The sequence below is a fragment of the Polyodon spathula genome, chromosome 4, assembly GCF_017654505.1.
Source record: "Polyodon spathula isolate WHYD16114869_AA chromosome 4, ASM1765450v1, whole genome shotgun sequence".
Classification (NCBI taxonomy): Eukaryota; Metazoa; Chordata; class Actinopteri; order Acipenseriformes; family Polyodontidae; genus Polyodon; species Polyodon spathula.
Window position 1 is genome coordinate 85545768 of NC_054537.1, and position 21062 is coordinate 85566829.

Below are 21062 nucleotides of genomic sequence, written 5' to 3' on the forward strand. Positions count from 1 at the left end.
TTAGATCAATATGCAGACAATGTCAAAGTCCCCAAAGTCTCTTCAGTTATAAGTGGAAATTAAAAGAAACTTCTGCATACTAGAATTGTCAGATTATTGGAACAATACAGTTACAATGTAATACAATTATGATAGACCCTGTCTTAATTAAGTTAATATTATCAAATCAATCGATTGGTTTATGCTCCTGGGTTTTTTTTTTTTTTTTTTTTTGTCCTGAAATTGGAACAGTCAAGCGTTTGGAATTTATTAAGAACAATGTTTTACTGACAGCAGTAGCATTCTTGGAAGCTTAATATTTGAAGGTGACAACCACCTTTGCCTATGTAGTAAAATATTATTCCTTAACCCTAACCCTCTATTTCTGTGGATCAAGCAGTTGCATCACTGCAGTATTGATACTATATCTGGCGTATGCCATTACTTGCTGACAAGACCTGTCAAGTGTCTTATTTAATATGCAATAATATACTGCTGAATAACTTAATTTAATCTTCTTACTCGGAAGCCATTGAAAACCCCCAAAACAAGGTTTGGCTAGAGCTGAAAGCATGAAGTGCCCTGCAATTCGCATTAAGAGGGATTAGCAGCAGATGGCCAGTGGTTTGGACAACTCTAAATCCACTACCAGATCACCAAACATCATTTATTTAGGAAGGGTTAAATAAAAACGCTGAACTGAATTTCTCCATGCGGCACTGTAATATTGAGCATGCAATATCTGTTTTCAGAGGGTATTTCCTGTTCACATTAGAAATCCTTAAGGGCAGGAAGCTCAGTATAGCCCATCAGTGAAAGCAACCCCTAGAACTCCAGCCTCACACCTACCACTCATAGGGCATCATTACATTGACTGCAGTGTTGAGTGTGCTTTACCATTACCATGATCTGCCTAGACCATTAGGAAAGCTCCCATTGTCCCAACCTTTAAAACTAGATTAAAAACACATTTTTATAATCTAGTTTATATGTCTTAAATGTTTTCTTACCCTGTCTGGCTTATTTTATTGTTTTATTGTTTTGTTTTTATTCTGTTGTTCATTTTTACTACTTATTGTTACTTTTTGTAATATTTATTAATGTTTATATCCTTGTAGAGTGTTGTGCGGTGATCTGTCGTGAAAATTCTGTATACAAATAACAATTGATTGATTTGATACTAAATCTAGTAGAACTTGGGAGCAAATATTCAAAGGTCTTGCGAATTTTCTCATCTTTCTTGCACCTCTGCTTGCGCTGCAAATGTTTTGCATAAAATCACAAATGAGTGAAAGTGCAATTATCACAGTGCTGCAGAAATTAATAAATTAACATGAATTAACACATGAAATCAAATGCAACTCTCTCGATATATATATATATATATATATATATATATATAACTATCTCAACTTTTTGCAATATGAAGACGCTTTATTTGGGCTTGACAGGGCACTGCCCCAGCACATTTTCAGCTATGAAAGTTAAACATGTCATTAAATGTTTGCTCTCAAATGCGTTTTCTTATCCATTCTGCAAGCTAACATGCGCTAAAAAGGGACATTTAATTACTTTACCATTTACGTGCCATAAAGAAGACACTGGCTGCAAAAGAAGGACTGTGACTCTATTGTCGTTTTTATACACAAATGAAATAAGCTTACTTGATTTGAAAAACATCTTGAATGATACAAGCAAATTCCTACACTACTTGGTTTGATTGAATGAGTAGTACACAACAAACTTCAATATGAAAGCTGAATATTAATTTCAACTTTCAATAAAAAGTTTTTAATGAAAACAAATATTGTAGTCTACTTCACTAAAGTGAAAACTGGCTTCTGTTATTTTTAAAGACCCCTGCTTCTGATTATACTACTGCTTAACAACAGGAATAACTCTAAGTGATTTCTATGCAACAGAGTGATTTGCGAACAAATTCACTTTTGAATTTAGCTCGTGGTGGTGAACTTGTGGGATTATTTATGACACCTCTCCTCGATTTTGAATCTCACTCAAATGCGCAACTTTTTTCGAAGAGAGGACTTGCGGAAAAAATCTCTACAACTCCCCTTGGGACACATGGACAGCTTTTGAATGTTTGGGCCTTGGTCCTTAATACTGTTTTAAACTTAATCTGACCTTCTAGGCTGAATAATTTTCAAAATATTACATTTACACCCGTGGTATGCCATAACTCCTGTCAACTGCTGAAGTGTCATATTTTTAAATGAAATCAAGCTAAAACAGTCATTCAAAATTGTAAAGCTGCTTTTAGGACAAAGCCTCTGAGGTTCAATGTATTCCTAAGGTCGTTGTCATGGAGACTTGGACATGCCCCCTATGGTTGCGCGGCTAAATTTAATTATCCAATTAACACTTTTGCTTGAGCCAGGTTAGAAAGTTATTTGGCACTAGCTGTCTTTTGCTTGAAAATAACAGTTCAGCAAGGCATTCCTGTTTAAGATGTTGGTGAGACTGATCTGGAAGGCCTGACTCAGTCAAGACTATGGGTTTTCCCAGACTAACGTACAGTAAAAGGACTGATTCTGGTTAAAACAAAGCTGCAAAGCTACTACTACATTCATTTTCCATGATATTCAAACATATTTTGAGTCTAGTCAAGTCTTCAACATGTCACATCATACTTTTATATTTCCTTGTCTAGCATTAGTCTAGCATTAGTTCCACTCTCTCATCCAGGTAGTCCAATAAAGTCTGCTCAGAGGACATTTTATTTTGTTTAACAAAAACCCATTGTATTAATTTAAAAATTATTTGTACGTCATATATATATATATTAGGATCAATATGAATATATATCATATTATATATATATATATATATATATATATATATCATAAGTATGTTGGCAGGTTTAAAGCTTAAAAAGCATAACAAGAAAGAATAAAACAAAGAGGTAACTAGCCCAGTGGAATTATACTATTTTTCCACTAGTCTAAGAGCTTAAAGCTGCATAGTTTTGTTTCTTTAGTTTTTAAATATGTGTGAAGATATTATTATGTCAATCTTACAGCATGTCTGCTGTCTACACTTTTGTTACTCATTACGCTTAGCGCATGCAGATGGGAAGATGACGCAATGTATTAAATAACAAGAGTGATATCCTCAATTGAAATGACTGTTAAAGATACTGAGGATTTTCAATTTATTTATATACAGTATCATCTCTTGTTATGTTCTTTACTGCTCTGCACCATTTGTCAGCTGTTTGAAAAGTGTTATAGAATCTCCTGTGGGTAGAAAGCATGCAGTAGGCACCAGTCTTTATTAGTGGTATCCTAGTAATAAAGACACTGGTCCAAGATGGCAGACAGCAGAATTTTCTGTTCCTTGTTAAGAGAGCCAGTAATCAGTCCGTCATCTTCTGGTTACAATACAGCCGCTCGAAGACTAGAAATGAAACCATTGTGGGGGAAGACCAAATTTACACTGAGATACAGAGTTCTTCTGTGTTCAGGACAAAAAACAACTGTCTGTCAGAAGTGTTGCAGCTAAATAACAGTTCAAACTCACACAGAATATTTACTATTAATTGAAGGTGAGATCAAGCCTCTTTTCACCCTTAAGTACCAATCAGTTATTTTTCACAAGAAATGTAAAGGGCTGAGTTGTTTTTCCCCCAAATAGTTAAAGAAACCTTGAAGGGTTGGATGAGCCTGTATTTCGTTGGTACTGTTAGAATACCATGAAGAGCCATTCACAATTGGTAGATTATAGCGGTCACCAGAAAATAAAAGGGGATTGCATTGTGGAGGCTGTACTTTAAAAAAAAAAAAAAGTCCATTAACAATTTCAAAAGAACATGTTTCTGATTAGTCTTACAAAATAACCCAGAATACACAGCTGTTAGCATGCGTAATTCTAGCTTCTGAAAGCCAAGATTTTTTTTTTAAGCTTAGACTGAAAGCACCAAGTATGTTCAGTTGAAAAGGTACAGCTGGCCACGTTCGGAGATGGAGGGCAGATCTCTTTTGATTTATGAATCATCTTTGATGGGGTTTTTTTTTTTGTTTGTTTTGTTTTTTGGGTTTTTTTTTTACTAAGCAGTGCAGTTCAATTTTATTTAAATATGTTAGGATTTGAAATGCAATCTTATTGCAGTCAGAGACCCCATTGCCGTAATAACTTTAAAAAATGACCAGTGCTGTTTGGCAGGACTGTGTCAATTATTTCTGCCCTTACAAAATACTGTGGTACTACAATAGTAATGTAGTCTTTGTGTACAATACATAGAAGCAATTGAAATAGACTGGTAGTTTCAAATGGTGTTAGTAAAAAAGTACCACAGTGGTAATAATTAGACAGAAAATGAATCTTCTTTGGCTTTAACATAAATGACATCACACACGTCAAGAACCCACCAGAGGATCATTGCTTGTATCAGCTATTAAAATACAATAAGTACTTGTATCAACCTCTTTTCAGCTGCACCCAAGCCTCCTGAATGCACCTCCCTCGAGTCAGCCTGCTGGACTATGCTGATCAAGCAGAAGGGGTGAGCCATACACCAGGTAAAAGCTCCTAACAGACTACATTCTGGTAGAGCTCAGCAAGGCTGGTGACTTTTTGCTTGGTTCAAATATGTCATCTGTCATAAAGAAGACTGCACAAGTTGAACTAAAAACTGATGCCACAACATTCTGATTTTTAATACCGAATCAGCTACAGTCCTGCCACAGTCCCACACAGCTATAAAACTGGAAAGTCGTCCCAACCGCGCTGACAGTTATTATTACAGTTATATACTACAGTTATTATTTATTTGTTTATTTGGCAGATGACTTTATCCAAGGCAGCTGACAGATATTATTGCGCACTACAACAGTTACAATGCAAGATTAATATTTAAATATAATATAGTTTACAGTAAGTGCTAAAAATACTACTAAAATACAATAAGAACTAGGATGCAACAAGTTATATCTACAATGAAATATTAGTATTTCAATAGTGCAAGAGTAGTGCATAAGCTGAGGATCCATGTGTTGTGTTCATCCCGAAGAACAAAAATATTCTAAGTATTGTGTAATCCCTGCCAAGGAAAGAGAGGCCTGGAGATTCTAGAGATCCCTCTTTGCTCAGTTGGTGTGCTGTGTTCATTTGGTGAACAATAGTTGTCTTTACAAAAATGAAAAACAAAACCCAAAAATGAAAAATATGAAAAATGAAAAAATGAAAATGAACAGTTGTAAGCACAAAAAACTAAAAATTAAAATATTTGTAAACACACACACACACATACCATATAAAATATTGTATATACACACATATTATATATATATATATATATATATATATATATATATATATATATATATATATAATAATATATATATATATATATTATGGCCAATATATACCACTTGGATCACCACTTCACACATTTTACTGAATGCAGGAAATAAGAAATAGTTAACTCCCCCGCCCCCCCAAAAAAAAAGTAATATCATATAATGCGATATTTACTTTTGTGTGACAGAAAGTAATGGAGGGAAGAAAAAACAAAGGAAAAAATCTCTGGAGGCCCTAACCCTTCAACTGCCTCCCTTCCAGGCCCCCCCCCCCAAAAAATCATCTCCGGCATCAAAACGCTAATTCGACGTATACGGACAGCCTGTCGGGCCCTTATTGCATACATATAGTTATTTATTTAGTTACATTTAACCAACTATTAGTTTGTCATCTGACGAAAACACTGATGTGTCAAAATGTGATATCAATAAAGATTGGTTTACTGGAGTGTGCTGCCATACCGGTTTCTGTTACTGGGGACAAGTGGATACCACAACTAGTTGTATCAGAGACAATCATATTTAATGATCTAGTCCTTTGTGGGATTATCTTCACCAGTGGTACATATGTATGTATACATATTGATGTATAACCTAAAGTAGTTTCTTTTAAACAAAAACTGCGGCATATTTGATTTCAAATGGATTTAATGAATTGTGTATTGTCCACATTGTACATCAAAACTAGTTGGGCAATGTGGGCAATACCAGAGTGATCAAACTGGCCCAGAGTATAAGTAGGCAGACGTCCACATACAACACCTGCATTAGTTTAAATAAAAATTACAAGCCTTCATTATTCGCAGCATAAATGGCTTATGAAGTAAATGCCAGTTTGGCACTCGGTGGCAGCTGCAGGGATTATCTGAAATGGGGGGTTTGCATGCTGCTTCAGCTGAGGGGATTCTTATCATGTTTTGCGCATGACGAACCTTTTTTATTTAATGATTCATATAATACAGTATCTCTCTGTCAGTTATGCAGAGATATATGGACAAGAAGAAGTTACTGAAACCACCTGATAGGTCTGTATACTATCAACCCAATGGTAATCCTGAAATGCAGTCTCAACACATTGTTTCTGTCTAGCGGCTGTGAGAGTCAGAGTTCTGGATTTTATAAACTGTATTGTATGACCATGAGCTCTAATTATCACACAGAGGTCTGTTTCATCTCATAAGAGTTTCATGGCAGTGGGTGAGAACAGCGCATTCCGACAGACTCAAAACAGCCTCACAAAATCCCAAATTGACGTCTATACAGATAGAGTTGAAAGCAAAAACTGGAATGCAAATAGTAGTCTTATTACAAGTGATTAAAGCAGAATGCCCCATTTAAAAAAAAAAAAAAAATGGTGGCATATTCCAGTCTAGGTTTAACGATGGTGAACGTTAAAAATATGCAATGCTGTATTTGAAATAGACCATACATTAAACTTTTTTCTTTGTGTAGGTTCCTCTTCTTCTTAAGTAGCCAAATTCCCCTTTTTAGTCATAGATAATGATGAGAAATCCTCTACTTAATTCAAATTATCAGTAAATGTATGTGGTTTAGAGATGCCCAATTAATCATTCAAAAAGGGACCATGGTTCATTTGTTCAGTAAGCCTCCCTGGTCATCTACCCCAAAATGTTATCCTAAAAATAGGTCTGTGCTTCTGTTTTTTAGTTGAAATATAACTTCCTTGCATTGATATAGTATCTGGCTGATTTAAATCCTCCCTTTAAATCCTTTGACCTTCCTGAGGTTTAATATTGAAATTAAATAATTCTGACCAATATAGGAAATGTGAGGCTAGCAGTATATGACTATACTCTGTTCTTTTATTTCATGTTACGAACAAAAAAAAAGGGAAGACAAAAATTAGAGAAATTGTAAAACACAAGGGCTTTCAAGTGATATTGAAAGTGTCTCACTAGATCACAGACACAGATCACTTGTGTCGCTGCATGCCTTTTAAAGGTGTGTTTTATGGTGGTAGCAGGTGAGATGTTTTGGGGTTCGTTACTATCCTTCAGCACCAAGTTGTAAAATAGGCCTAATTGCACGAGAACTTATGAGGTGCAGTAATGGAAAGTTAAACTTGACATTAGGAAGGCAGATAATTAATGATTTGTGCAAAATAAGTTACAGTTTGACATCTGGCATCAGACAGCAAACAATGTTAACATTGAGCGAAGGGAGCCAGGATTTTAGGGTCTCTAAGCAGCAAAGCTGTTTCATGTCATGAAACAAACCTCAGGGATGGCAGTTCCCAAGACCTGGAGAACTTTTTTTGTACTGCTTTTGAAGTTCATACTTCACAGATGGGAAAAGATTAGTGCTATATTTTCTAAAGCAACTTTTGAGAATTTTTTTTTTTTTTTTTTTTTTCATCAGGCAGTCACTCCTCCTCAGCCCTGGTCTGATTATTGATGATGTGATGTGGGCAGACAGGGGTGAGCGAAGTGGCAAGAAGCAGCTACTGCCAAAGATGAGAACCATCATCTCAGTTCACTGACAGCATATTTTAGACAAGAGCTCCCGGCAGGAAGACCATTACTTGAAGTCTTTCCAATAACGATCTATAATACACCATTTTAACCACGATATTGCCAATTTAATCTACATTTGCGTACTGCAAATGTTTAGGGTATTTTAAGTTAAGGCAACCGCTGTAATATTTATTTTAACATCAAAGCAAAAAAATACTGCAATGTGAAAACCCAAAAATTAGCTTTTAAACACAGTATTTATAAATCCTTAGTTCATGTTGTTACTCAGTTGATAATATTTTGACTACCTGTCTTGCTGACAATGGAGCAATGGATGTCTGTGGCAAAAGTGCCCCGCCCCTGGGCTATTTATTTGTGCTGTATGTTGCGTGAAGTGTGTTAATGTTGGTGTATTGTAGTTGGTACAAAGGATAATATAGGTTATGAACACGAGTGATTTAAAATGTATATTTGTATTTAGGCACGAGGATTGCATAGCACTTCACGTGCAGGTAAAATGTAATATGTGAGCATGGGGAATTGCACTAAGTAAATTCACATGGAGTTGTACCGAGACTCCAATTGAATGACTGATTAGCAATTGAGTCTCAGTACAGCTGCATAAAAGCAGCATGTTTTCACTCACTCGGGGTTGTGTGTTCGGTGAGTGGAGAACGGGTGTGGAGAGGAGAAAAGTGAAAACATAAATTAATTTAACTCACCATGTTTGTCTGTTTAGTGTTAGTAGGTTTTGTTTGTATATTTATTTTGGCTAAAGTCCCGTGTCCTGTGTTTTGTTTGTTTTACCACTTTTTATTTTCTGTTTGTTCATTTATTAAATGCTGAGCGCAACCAATCGCTCAGCTTCACCAAACTCCACCTCTCTGTTTATTCTGTGTTGGTTCCTGGTTCTGGTCTGATGTCACCCACTACAGCTGTCTTTGTGACAATGTCATAAAAACTTTTTAATGTTAAACTCAGATAAAACAGAAATTATGCTTTTGGGATCACAGGATCAACTAAATAATATAAATCCATCAGATTGTACATTTAGTAATTTCTCCTCTGAGTTGAAGGCTGAAATGAGAAACGTGAGTGTCCTATTGATCCAGATCTTTCATTTTAGCCACACATCAGGAATGCAACTAAAGCGTCCTTTTTATTTAAGAAATATTGCTAAACTAAGTCATTCTCTTTCACTGCCAGATACTGAGAGAATGATGTATGATTTTATAACATCTAGGATTGATAATTGCAATGCTCTTTTCTCTGGTGTTTCAAGTTGTGCTTGTGCAAAATGCTGCCACCAGAGTTTTAACAAGAACAAAGAAGCATGAACACATTAGCCCTGTGTTAGCAGCCTTACCTAGGCTTCCTGTGTGGTTTAGGATTGATTTTAACTTATAAAGCTTTAAATGGCATTGCTTCCCTATATCTAAAAGATTTGCTAAGCCCATATGTCCTTAGTCACTCTCTTACGTCACAGGATGAAGGCAGAGCACCTGGCAGATTGTTCAGCTTTAGAGCCTCAAAGTTGTGGAATGATCTACCCAATTTGTAAGAGGCATCGTCTCTTGCTGCATTTAAAATAAGATTTAAAAACATTTTAATAATTGAATATATGTATTTTAAATGGAAAATGTATCATCCTGTTTTATACTACTTCTTTTTGTCACTTCTCTAAGAATTAAAATTACTTTTTAAAAATTATTTTAATGTATATAATTTAAGGGCGTATTTTATCACCTTGTATTTTACTATTTCTTTAAATTGGTTTGCATATGTGATGGAAATACAATGAGTTCTGGTGATAAATCTTCCTCCCAACCTGTGAGGGCGCTAAAGAACGAGAGGAAAAGTATCTGGAAGGGCTGGCCTGACAGTTCGTTTCCGGGACCGGGAAGTGGATCAGCCTGGAAAGAAGCGAGACTGTTGTAAGACCGTATTGACTTGAAAAACGAGTAAGTAAGGCAGCTGCAACCGTTTACCTAGATATCACGCGGAATTACATATAGGGGCCAGGGTAACGCTGATCTTTTCCTTCTTTTGGTTAAACGTTTGGAGAGAGAAGGAGCAAGAAAGGAATTCTCATTAATTAAAAGAGAAATAAGTGTTGTGTGTGTGTCTTGTTAACTGTCTGCGTTTTTGTCACTGTAGACAGTTAAAGCAATTCTCCGGAGCTGTCGGAAAAAGGATCAGCACTATCCGGAACACCACTACACTCCACACAAACCTGTGTCTGCACCGAGCACCTGCACGTCTGCACGCACCCAAGACTGGTGACCACGTCTTGTGTTTTTGTTCGGAACTGTGCCCAGTTTTTGTTATCCCTGTGCTTTACACATTGTTGTGTATAGCTAGGGATTTATTATTTAATGGTCACCAGACCTGGATTACCAATTAGAGCACCTTGTTCACTGAAATACCACTGTCTGTTCATCACTCCTGCACCGCATCACCGCTACACCTGTTCCCCTTACCAACCACTTTGCCACACGTGGTGTCAGATCCGGGATGGACCGCGATGCACTGGCGGAGCTTCTGCAGGCGCTGGAGATCAGACGGGATGCAGAGGAGAGACGGAGGGAGGAGCGCTACACGGCACTCATTGAATGGGTAGGGCTGGCTGTTGCCGCAGGAGCGACCCCCACGGTAAATTCGTTGATGTCGCCCCCGAAGGCACAGGCCATGATAATGACGGTGGTGGATGACCCAGAGGCATATTTGGTGGCATTCGAGTGGCTAGCGACCGCAGTGGGATGGCCGCGGGAGTTCTGGGCAAGACAGGTGGGACCTTGTCTGACCGGGGATGCTCAGGCAGCCTACCAAGCCCTGAGCGACAGGTACGCCACCGATTATGACCTGGTTAAGCAGGCTATTCTCCGCTGCCTCAACACCACCGCGGAGACCCACTGGACGCGGTTCCGTGAATACCGGAGAGCCCCGGAGACACGTCCCAGGGTGGTCGCAGAGCGGTTGTGCGACTGCATGATCCATTGGCTGACCCCTGAGAAGAAGAACGCTCAACAAATGGGGGAAGCCATTGTGGTGGAACAATTCTGCCATGTGGTCAGCACCGAAACCCAGGCATGGATACGGCGCCACAACCCCGACACCCTGGAGGAGATGGTAAAATTGGTCAAAGACTTTGAGGACTCCCTGGTATCAGCCCGGGTCAGGATCCTGTCAGTCCCTGCCCTTCACAGTCACCAACCTCTCCCTCCCTCTCCTCCAACACCACCATCACCCTTGTTCCCAGGACCAAGACCTCCCAGACCGCCGACCCCGTTGGGCCCCCTTGCCTCCCCCTCATGGAGACTGAGGTTGGCCACCAGCTGGGGTAGAGGTGTTGCCCCTGCCCCGTTGCCCAACCAGCAGCGGGACAGATATTTAACCCATGCGCCCTCTGTCCCCCCTCTCTGTTTCAGATGCAACCAGCCGGGACACCGGGCCAAGTCATGCCCCACTGCCATGGAGTGTGACGTGGCTACGTGCAATTGGGCATCTGAAACTGGTAAGCATGGGGAAAATGGTTGGGAGGGGCCCTGTCTGATTGACGTTGTTTTGGGAAAGGTGAAAACCCACGCATTAGTGGACACAGGATGTGAGCAAACCTTGATTAGGACAGCTCTCTTGGGCGGTGTGTCGTGGCGGCTACAGGGTCAGGTGGCCATCTCCTTTATCCATGGAGACACGACGGCATACCCCACACTAAAAGTATATTTATCGGTAGGCGCACCCGGTTATTCTGGGCCGAGACTGGCCAAACTTTAAACAATTAATGCAAATAATGGCAGTCTCAGCCGCACGTGTAAACGTGGCAGAGAAAAAGGGGAACGAATTGGTGATGTGTTCCCTTTTCATACTGAAATGTTTTCCCCTCTTTTCCATCCTAGAAAAACAAATAAGGAGAGAAGGACCGCGAAATGAGAGGGAGCATCTCTGAGACACGGCTGGGATCTGGTGGGAGAGTGCTGCAATGGTAACAAACGCCAGTCAAATGGAGTGGGAACACAGTGTGACCGAGAGAGCGAGGTTACTGGGCCGACTAGGGCAGAGGCTATTCCTGCCCCTCTCAATGTACCGGACCTGTGGTACTCAAGCGAGGACATAGTGTGGGGTCAACATAACGACTCGTCACTAGTGCACGCTTGGGGGCAGGTCCAGTCCACATTTCAGTATTAAGGGGCAATTACTGTATAGGATAAACCTAGCTGCGGGCACAGGACATCCTGTAACACACCCTGTCTTGTCGGACCGAGGTCATGAGCCTGGCGCATGATATTCCTTTTGCGGGGCACCTCGGAGCCGAGAAGATGAGGGAACGGATATTGGCTCGATTCTATTGGCTCGGTCTTCATACTGATGTGTCGAGATATGTAGCCACATGCCCAGACTGCCAGCGAGTAGCTGAGGCCATTCGTAACAAGAGCAAAAACATTGGGCATCGCTTCTTCCCTACCTCCTTTTTGTGGTGAGAGAAGTGCCGCAGAATTCAACGGGGTTCTCCCCCTTTGAGCTCCTGTACGGCCAGCAGCCTCGCAGCATTCTCGACCTGCTGAGAGAGGGGTGGGAGGAGCACAAAGGCTCGTCCAAAAATGTAGTGAATTATGTGCACCTACTATGAGATCGCCTGGATTTGGTCGGTTGCTTGGCCCAAGACAACCTCAGATCGGCTCAGCACCGACAGCAGCAGCATTACAACAAAAATGCACGGATTCAAACTTTTCGACCAGGGGACAAGGTAATGCTGCTACTTCCCTCATCAGAGTCAAAACTGTGTGCTAAATGGCAGGGGCCGTATGAGGTGATTTGGGCTATAGGGAAAGTAAATTATGAAATTATACAGCCCGATCGCCGGAATGAACGTGAAATTTACCTTGTTAATTTGTTAAAGCCCTGGCAGGCAAGGGAGGTCTTATTTATAGCCCCAGGCAATATGGAGGATGATTTAAGCCCCTGGCTAGGGTTGCAGCCGTTCTTCAGCCTCTAAGGGCAGCCCAGCTGACAGCTAACTTGAGGAAATGTGCGTTTGCCAAAACAGAGACTCAATATTTGGGATTTTGAATGGGGAATGGAAGGGTGAAACCTGTGGTCACCAAAATCCAGGCTTTGCTTGATGCAGTGATCCCCAAAATCAAGACTCAGGTGAGGTCACTACTGGGCTTAGCCGGTTATTATCGTTGCTTCATCCCCGAGTACGCCACAGTGGTTAACCCGTTAGTTGACCTCACCAAAAAGAGTGCTCCAAATTTAATTAAATGGTCAGCTGAGTGTCAAGGGGCCGTTTGATACTATTAAGCGTAGACTTTACCAGGGCCCCACTCTTATCACACCGGATTTCACCAAGAGATTCATCCTCCACACCGACACATTGGATGTAGGTTTGGGTGCAGTCTTGTCCCAAAAAGTAGCTGGAGTAGAACACACGATATTGTACCTAAGCAAAAAATTGTTACCTTGGGAACGTAACTACTCCGTAGTCAAAAAGAGTGTTTGGCCATTAAATGGGCTACTCACTCTTTACGATACTACCTGCTGGGACACTCATTTGATCTGGTCACAGACCACGCCCCACTCAAGTGGTTAAGCACAATGAAGGACAGCAATGCCCGGATAACTCGGTGGTATCTGGCATTGCAGCCCTTCATGTACCATATGATACACCGTGCGGGGAAAGACCACCAAAATGCGGATTCTTTTTCCCGGGAGAGGGGAGTAATGGGAAAAGTAGATTTAGCCGAGTGTTCTTTCGGCTCCACTCTAAGCGGTGGGAATGTGACAGAAATACAATGAGTTCTGGTGATAAATCTTCCTCCCGACCTGTGAGGGCGCTAAAGAACGAGAGGAGAAGTATCTGGAAGGGCTGGCCTGACAGTTCGTTTCCGGGACCAGGAAGTGGATCAGCCTGGAAAGAAGCAAGACTCTGTTGTAAGACTGTATTGACTTGAAAGGTAAACGAGGGGCAGCTGCAAGTAATAAGGCAGCTGCAATTGTTTACCTAGATATCATACGGGATTACATATAGGGGCCAGGGTAACGCTGATCTTTTCCTTCATTTGGTTAAACGTTTGGAGAGAGAAGGAGCGAGAGAGGAACTCTCATTAATTAAAAGAGAAATAAGTGTTGTGTGTGTGTGTCTTTTTAACTGTCTGTGTTTTTGTCACTATAGACAGTTAAAGCACTTCTCCAGAGCTGTCGGAAAAAGCACTATCCGGAGCACCACTACACTCCACACAAACCTGTGTCTGCACCGAGCACCTGCACGTCTGCATGCACCCAGGACTGATGACCGCGTCTTTTGTTTTTGTTCGGGACTGTGCCCAGTTTTTGTTGTGTATAGCCGGGGATTTATTATTTAACAGTCACCACACCTGGATTACCAATTAAAGCACCTTGAAATACCATTGTCTGTTCATCACTCCTGCACCGCATCACCGCTACACCTGTTCCCCTTACCAACCACTTTGCCACGGTATAGTATACATTTTTGTTATTTTTTATCTGTAAAGCGCTTTGAAGCAAATTATCACGATAAGCACTATATATGAGAAATAAGGATTGATTGATGGATTGTGTTTACTAAGCAAAACCTTATTATATTTTTATATCTGTTAATGAATTTTAAGTGATCTGTTAATCATTTGAAAAATGAATGATAAAATGTTTTTAAACTACATCATCATGTGTGTGTGTGTGTGTGTGTGTGACGCTGCTGATAAAATTGCTTGGTTTATTAAACCTGATCATTTTTATTCAAAACTAAAACAAACTGAAACGCATCTTGTGCAGTTTACATAATGGGAAGCCAGTCTGTAAATAGGTTTATATTGAGTCCTATGTCATAAGTAAACAATTGGCCCAACGTGTAGCAGATAAATAGTTTTTTCTTTGATTGGTAATGGCTTTCTGCAAAATACAGTTCCTCTAATCATGCAACAGAAAACTCACCTTATCTTCTGCTATGCTATTCCAGGTAATACACTGCCTGTAGTGAACAGGTGTGTTCCTTGTGTATTCTTGTATATAAATACCGCATTTATCAGCAGACTGGTCAACCAGGGTGGCATTTTTATCTCTTTCAGAATGTGACCTCGTTGACTATTACTCCACATATGGATCCCTGAATTTCTTTTACTATGCACCAAAAATTAAGAAATGGTTTCATTTGTTAAATTAAAACAATTATAAAAAATATATCTTTTTAAATTAGCTTAATTTTACTTTAATTAGATTTTTTTTTTTTTAAATATATCATGTTACACCTTAGGTACCATAGTATCATCTTTTCTGTAACAAGTTGACCTTTCACAAGGAGCTAAACCTTCATTCAGCATGGATAATTCTGTGTTGGCGCTAAAAAATTCAGATTGATGGATGGAGATGATATCAGCAATTAACAAAAAAATAGTTAGTGTTGAAAAATCACTGACGGCAACTGGGTGTACTTCAAAATTGTTTTAAATGCCCGCCAAACAGCTGCACTATGAATTTTTTCCTCATTATGGATTAGATATCATATTAGTGATATAATGGTTTGAAACTTAATGGCTGTTGCAACATCTGCCAATGATAGCAACTGGTAGATGTTTGTTTATCTCTACAGCTCCCTACTCAAACCATTACGCCTGTAGTTGTTTAAATAATGTATTTTATTTTGAAATTATATTTCTGTTAGAATGTATATGTTGGAAATGTACAACCTCTCCCCATTTGCAGCTCTTGGTAAAACAGGTTCTACAAAAAGCTTTTGTATTTTCCTTGCCAAGATTTAGATGCTATCTAGTCTTACACTCTTTTTACAAAGGCATTTTCTGTTAAAAACTTTGTTATGTGATATGTAAATATCTGCTTCAGTTCAATAAAGCTTTATTTTAAATGAAGAATTACAATGCAGGCGAACAAGCAGGAGTAAGCTAGGATATTAGGACTATGTGCCAGAAGCAATCAAAGGGGCAGTCTAGAGCCTCTGTCACAGACAACTTATTAAGGCTCAAAGCTGGCATTGAAGCGGAATGTTGGGCTGTGTGACTTGGCTATACTGGCAAAGAGCCGTCTTAACGCTCTGTGTGAAGAGCTATGCCAACGTGGATTAAAAGGCAACATCTCACATGACTATGCACCGTATAAAAATGCATCATCGTGTTGGCATTCCCTTACTCAAGTCCAGCGTTCACACGAGAATCCTTAATATAATGCAAATATCCAACATATTTTTGCTGTCTGCTATTGCCTAAACAGCTGGATTCTCTTTCTTTTAACGATACCGTAACGCCTTTTTCAAAATAAAAATGCAGTGTGCCTGAAGTTCCTGCAGTTTGGCACGGAACAGGTTGTTATATTGTATATTATCATTGGAAATTAAAAGCAAACAAAATGCAGCCAGATCCACTTTTCTTTTTTATGATTTTGTTTCCGTTGCCATCTGTTGGATCAGTCGATTGACAGGTTTGAAAGTTGATATCTCCTGATCCCTTTGGTTGTGTGTAAGGTTTATGGTGATATTATACTGGGATAGATGGTGCCATTTTGTGCTGTGTGAATGGGTCTTTTTAAGAATTTTTTAGACCTGTACTGGTGGCTCAGTACTGATATTTGTGTGTGAAAGTGGCTTAGGGGTCAGAAGCTATGTCGACAATTCCTGACAATCACTCTCTATTGTGTACTATTATATGAATAACACAATGATGCTAATGGCTATGTTTCGTTGTCTCAGAAACATCCACCTTTCCTCTATGTGGTTGATTCTGTGGTTCATTGTCTTGTGCGAATGTAAAAATTATTGGCCTGACATGTTAGCATACTGTGCTGTGGCAACATGCCAATTGTAAGTGATTGTCTCAGTTGCTGCAAACAGTGATCTGCTCATCAGCACTGCCACATAGCTGTTTTTGAGCTGAACTGAAGGCAGGACTAAGAGATTTCCAAGCTCTATGTAAACAAATTCGATTTGTCAGTTTATGACAGGTGTTCTCTGGAGTTTTACCAGTCTCACTTTACATATCTGTATCAACCTTTTGCACCCTGCCAAAATTGGAGTTCAAAGTGTTTTCATCAGTAGAAGCTGGCGTATTGCGTCAGGACTGGAAATCACGCAAGGAGTTGTAAAAATTCCACTTGAAGTCTGATTGGGTTTTGTCAGTTTTTTAATCCCTTGAAACAAGTAGCTTTAAAATTGGTAGGCACACAAAACTGTAGTGTTACATTTACTCACAAGTTATTTTTTTTGTATCTTTAAGTTAGTTTAGGCTGCTGGAAAAAAAATAAAAAATCTTCCGGTTCTACTACGTGTAGTTTTCTTGTATTCTATGGGACCCTAATTTACAGTACCTGTTGGACATTGGCAATAGATGACTCAAGCATAATGCACTGAGTCTGTGATAACAATAGAATGAACCCTACACCATCATTGCAAGCAACAGCAGCCCTGTCAATGGCTGACAGTACTGTCAGCGTCAGCTGTCATTGTCTGTTAAGGAGGAAATCACAATTGGTAGCATCTAGTGTCCTTGTAAAAGCTAGCTATATCTGTATGCCAATGATCCTCTCCCATTAATCACAAATGACAACCCCTCTACAACATGCTCTGAATGCAAACATAAGACATAAGGGAAATCAAACGTGTCTCTATTTTAAACACTGGGCCTGTCTATTGACCATTAGTGGCTTGTACACTCGTTACTGGAATTTGAATAGTAGTCTGTGTTTCATTTAGCTCTGATACTTCCACATAAAATGCTGTTGCAACACAATTGGTCCTAATTACCGCTATACTTGAGGCTAGGGTCTTTTCATACAGTGTCAATCATGCAAAGCTCCAATTTGGGACTTGCTCCTAACAGCATGATTTCTATCTTGCTGTGACATACAGCATGGGCAGTGCAAACCTGGCCTTCAATTTGTATTGTACGCTTGCTTTGGTCTATTCACTATTTAGTTGTACAGACCTGAAAGTATAGCATATACACATTAGCAAAGTTAGCAAATGGTTAGTTAAAAGAATTACTCAAAAACTACAATAAATGAGCATTTCAACTCCTGTAGTACTTGTTGTTCAGTGTGAGGGGAGGGGAGAACCATTTTTCACAATTGCAAATTTGAGTGTTCTGGGCATGTCCTGGCTTGCAATATTGTTTACCCATTCCCAGTGTTGTGTTGACAATGACTTTTCTGGGTATCACTTAAACATGACAAAATATTACAGACAAAAATCTGTTGTTTTTCCTCTAGTGTTCTTTGCTGCCTTACTGCTGCAATATTAATGTATTCCTGGAACAATTAAAAGACCATAAAACACAGCTGATAGTAGCAGACATACAGTACAGTGCTGACTGGTGAGTACCTGTAGAAGTAACTCAGTATGAACTGTTTGCAAGGAATTGCAGCTAAAAATGTATAGTGGCTTAAAGGCTTTAACTCAGTGACAGACAGCATTTTATTTTAAAACACCATATAGAGTAAATTGCATTTTTTTTACTAAATTGTAGTCTTCATACCTAGTTTTTCTTTAAATTAGTTTTTATTGTTTTTTTTTTTTTTATTATTGTTATTTATTTATTTGAAACAAGTTATTTATATTACTCTATATTGCACTTAGGTTACCACTAATAATTAAACTCTGGTTCATCATGTACTTTATTACATTAAAATGTAACAAAAATACTAAGCAGTCATGCTCAGCCCATCTGGCCACAACTTACATACTGAAGGCCTTCTACTACAATGTGTCATGTGTTAGACATGTCTAGTAAAGTGATTGGAATGTGTTATATTTATGTTACATTGTGAAATATACACAAAAGCAGAGAACATTATGAAACAAATAACTATCTACTGGCAGGGGAGCACTCATTTTGTTTACATTGTCTTTACCGAGTGTTTTGCAATAAAAAAAGTCACAGAGCAATGTAAAATGTGTTTTTGATCATTTGCGTATCAGAGACAATCCTCCCCCCCAACATTAAGAGAGTACATTTAATTAATGTTCAGATGCCAGTCTTAAGATTACTGTAACCTGTAATTTAAATGAAATCTCCCTGCCTTATTTTCCCTGCCTTAAACAGTCAAGTTTAGTATATACTCTAGCTAGCAAGAGCCCTTACCTTGTGGATGTGTCTTTGTTCTGCAACTGAATGTGACAGTCTTTAATAATACTGAGGTAGTATCGTGATCCTTAGGGTGAAATTTGTGTCTTCTACTTTAGGAATGTTTCCATTTGGAACCTGTGTGATTTTTAGAATGTTTCTTGAAATAAAGCAAGTAATGTATATAAAACACTACTGTAGTACCGGTACTCAACCGAAGTTGCCAGAAAACCTACAGTATTAATATGGTTTTCTAATTAATTGCACTGCAGTAGCAGTTTTTCATATGGGCTTTATTCATTTTTAGTAGAATACCAGAGGTTTACAATGAACATTAAAAATATACAATTGTATGTCTCAGTAAACATATATATATATATATATATATATATATATATATATATATATATATATATATATATATATATATATATATATACACACACACACACACACACACAGTATATATATATAACCAAAAATATATACCATACACCAACATTCCACAGCATAGGAAAGATCTCATTGCCTCTCATTTAAGTGCTTTATGATCGCCAGAGCAAACTGTAAAGAGGCTTCCTCCGGGCATAACAAGTGAGATTAGGCTAAAAAAGCACATTTTGTTCATATTCCGATTTCACAGGCCAAGCGGTCTAGACTGTCAAAATAGGGCTGATCAGAGCAAGATTGTAATTAAGTGTGGGTCAAAGTAATTTCCTGTGTGTTTTTTTTTCTTTTTGTCTTTCACAACTGTCAGATTTGAACTGTTTTCTGTCACTGAGGTCAGAATGAAATGTGGTATAAAGAATACATATTAAGGCAAGATGCACTCTTTCACCCTTTCAGAGTTGTTTGCTCATTAAATAATTCCATAGAAATTTGATATGATTTAGTATCATAGGTTGTTACTTGGAGAGGTCGTTTGAGGATTGGCTTCAGGGGATAGGATAAAAAAGGAAAGAGGTTCCCAACTGGCAGGAGCCTTCTTGGCCAGAGGAGAGAAAGCAGCCTCGATGGTAGGCTGTTCAGCAGCCTCGGGAACCAGAAAACACATGAGATAGACTGGCTCGGCAGAGCCCACGACAGGCTCTATGGAGCGGCAGTCATGTAGGAGGAATAGGCTCTTGTGCTGAAAAACCTGGAAAAGGAATGATACAATAGGGAGTTATAAATAGAGCCCAGACTCAATTTGAGTAAGATAAAGAGCAGGAGCTGCTAAAAGACAGTGTGGTCGGGGGTCCCCTCTGACTCATGTGATGAGAACCCCTCAGCAGAGGCGATGATGGCGGCGGCCATAGAGGTCAGGGAAGTGAGCCTCACTTACCCCCCAAAAGGAGACCTTAATGCAATGGCAATGTGGGAAGGAGGAGGGGTGGAGGGGTGGAGGGGTGGAGGGGTAGAAAACAAACTGAAAACGCTAGACAGCGGGTTATGTGAGATTCAGACTTAAATAGGAAATAGGAGATTGACAGGGAAGGCAGGGTGGAGCCCTGGATCTCGTTCCCCTGAAATACGCCTATAGGCTAACACACATTATAGTGCTGGGACAAACAGAATAGTCAACAAATATTTTTTGACATGTATTCGGATACAAAAATCAGATTGTATTCATCAGAAATGACAAAAATACTTTTCACTTATTTACCACTTCACCAGAAGCTGCGCGACAGTTTCAAAAATGACAAATGAAAAAGAGCTCTGTGTGATTATATATGTATATATGCCACAGGGATCAACACAGCTCTTGAGCCTCTCTTAATTTTTAGACAACAAAAAGTAAATAAACCAGATTATGTGAGCGCACAAATAGTGATCTGCCATCTGGGTCAAAAAAGTGTTGTCCTGCTTTAGAGTAACTCAAAATATCATGGGACAGGAAAAAGGCAAACACCTAGTTCTAAAATGCCTTACTTAGTGGCCAATTTGCTGCAAATGTTTTGGAGTGATTTTTATATAGATTGTATATATATATATATATATATATATATATATATATATATATATATATATATATATATATATATATATTTGACTTTGTTAAGCAAAATGTAATTAAACAAGCGTTTTCCCTAGTTTAAGTCTGTATTTCAAATAGGTTTATTTGTACATTCTTTTGTTCTTGTGGACTAGTGTCAGTGTGCTGTTCTGTCTCGATGGCAGTGTGATGTGTTTATTCTTATTTAGAAAGGGAAACGATGACGCAATTTCAT